Raw genomic sequence first — 2,653 nt, 5'->3', positions numbered from 1 at the left:
TGAGCCACCATGTGGTTGCTGGGATTTGAACTCAGGACCATTCGGAAGAGCAGTCAGTGCTCTTAACCACTGAGCCATCTTGCCAGCCCACTAAGCTGCTTTCTGTGTCAGCTATATAGTGTGGCAGACAGGCCTGAAGCAAAATGGCTACTGTTATGCCAGGGAAGTAATACCAGTGGGAAGCAGGCTTCAATAAGTTATATAGTAAGAACCTGTCTCAAAAAATAATAAAACTAATGCTATATCTTCAAGATCTTCCTGATGCTTATAGACCAGTCTGTGTGATTTAAACGCCCTTAGTGTTGGACTGATGACTGAAGATAGCTCTGACCTATGCTGGTGGAGGCGGTCTGATGGATGACCTAAGGCTTTCTCTCTTTTGTTTCCTGGTTTTCTGATACTAAGTTTCTCTGTGTAGCCCTGGGTATCCTGGATCTGTACAGAGCTCTGCCGGCCTTTGCCTTGAGTGGTGGAATTAAAGACATGCACCACCATCACCTAATGGCTCATGGCTTTCAAATGTGATCTAAAAGGTTGGTTGTTCGAGACCAGGTGTGGTAAGTGTCCATCTGTAATCCAGAATTCCAGTGCTTGTGAGGTGGAGGCAAGAGAACTAAGGAGATAAACAAAACAAACCACCACCGCCACCACCCTGCCAAAGGATAAATCTCAAGAATTGGTCGTACCCAGGAACAGTTGGGAAACGATGACACCGAGCTGGAGAGAAGTAGGTACAGAATCTAAACCCAATGAAGATCGGGACCCGAGTTAACCAAGTGGCCAAGACCCCATTTCCTCTCCTGAAAGGGGATGCCCTAACTGGTAAGATAATGTGAATGTACGAGGCAAATATGCTTCTCCTTCAACTCCCCCTCTTAGGGTCAAGGATAAACATCAGACACTAACTTGATTTCCCCATAAGAGGAATTACAGCTAGATGTGGCAGAGGCTCATGCCTGTAATTCCAACTCCTGGGAGGCAGAATGGTCAGTTCAAAGTCATTTTTTGTTGTTGTTGTTTTGGGTTTTTTGGTTTTTGGAGACAGGGTTTCTCTGTGTAGTCCTGGCTGTCCTGGAGCTCACTTTGTAGACCAGGCTCGCCTTGAACTCAGAAATCCGCCTCTGCCTCCTGAGTGCTGGGATTAAAGACGTGCGCCACCACGCCCGGCACCAAAGTCATTTTTAATGACAGCCTGGGTTGTAACCAGGCAGAGGTGGCGGTGACCCTTTAATCCCAGCCCTCGAGGGGCAGAGGCAGATGGAACTGTGAGTTTGAGGGCAAACCTGATCTATGTACTGGGTTCCAGACCAGCCTGGGCTACACTCTAAAAAACAAAACTTCCTACAAAAAAACAAGTGAACCAGCACAACACACACATACATGCACACAAACATGCATGTGTGTACACAAGAACAATGCACTCAAAATGTTTCTCTTTAAGAATGAATAACCGTGGGCTGGTGAGATGGCTCAGTGGGTAAGAGCACCCGACTGCTCTTCCGAAGGTCCGGAGTTCAAATCCCAGCAACCACATGGTGGCTCACAACCATCTGTAACAAGATCTGATGCCCTCTTCTGGAGTGACTGAAGACAGCTACAGTGTAGTTACATATAAAAAAATAAATAAATCTTTAAAAAAAAAAAAAAGAATGAATAACCTTGATCTCACTGGGGAATGTGTTAAGCTTTATAATGGATGATCTATTGTAGTCTTGCCCTTTAATCCGGGGCAAGGTCCTTCTTAGAGTGCCTGGCTTTTAACTTCAGGGTTCTGCCTTCCTGAGGCCTCAACTGAGAAGTGTTTACCCAAGGCTACTCTGTCTCAGAATGATTTAAACCCTAAGGTCAATCTACATCTTCAGCCCTTTAAAGCTGCTGGAAGCTCCATTCAGTTTATCCCCCCCCCCCGCCGCTGTTGTTTTCTGGGGGCATTGGGGTCCTTGCTCTATACCCACAGCCTTAAAAGTCAGCTTGTGACTTAGGGGAAATGTGTTCAGAGCTTTTTTTTAAAGCTCTTTTCTGTGATTTTTCCTTCACTAGAAAATCATTGTTTGTTTGTTTGGGTTTTTTGTGGTGGGGGGAAGTATGTTTGTTTTTGTTTGTTTTGCCTTTGTTTGTTGTTGTGCAACCATCTGGAAGACCTGAAGATATTCTAGAGAGACTCATATGTCCCTTCCCTTAAGCTGGCAGACTTTTTAAACAATGGCCCCTGACAGATTGCTATTTCCTCAGGAATCTCAGGCTAGGAGAGGACAAGGCTAAATTAAGTCTAGAGGGGATACTTGAGGGGGTTTATGTGGTGGGAGGGCGGGAGGGTGCAGTCATACAGTTCTGACCACTTATTCAGACCACCTTGCAAGGGAGTGAAGACAAGATAACAGTTAACAGTGGTGGGTGATAGGTAGGACCACACCCTAACCCCTTGCTTGGGATTACTTAAGCCTTTCACATTCTATAAACATTAAACCTCATGCCCCCCACTAAAGGAAGATAGAAGTGGGGGAGCGGGTAATCTCTGAACCCCTTTATTCCTTTTCCCAAGCTGGTCATACTGAGTACATCCCTGAAAGGTTTTCTTTCTTTTCTTTTCTTTTTTTTTTTTTTTTTGGTTTTTCGAGACAGGGTTTCTCTGTGTAGTCCTGGCTGTCCTGGA

Source organism: Mus pahari, chromosome 20 (genome assembly GCF_900095145.1).
Source record: "Mus pahari chromosome 20, PAHARI_EIJ_v1.1, whole genome shotgun sequence".
Lineage (NCBI taxonomy): Eukaryota > Metazoa > Chordata > Mammalia > Rodentia > Muridae > Mus > Mus pahari.
The sequence above is the reverse complement of the archived record's forward strand: the minus strand, read 5'-3'. Positions refer to the sequence as shown.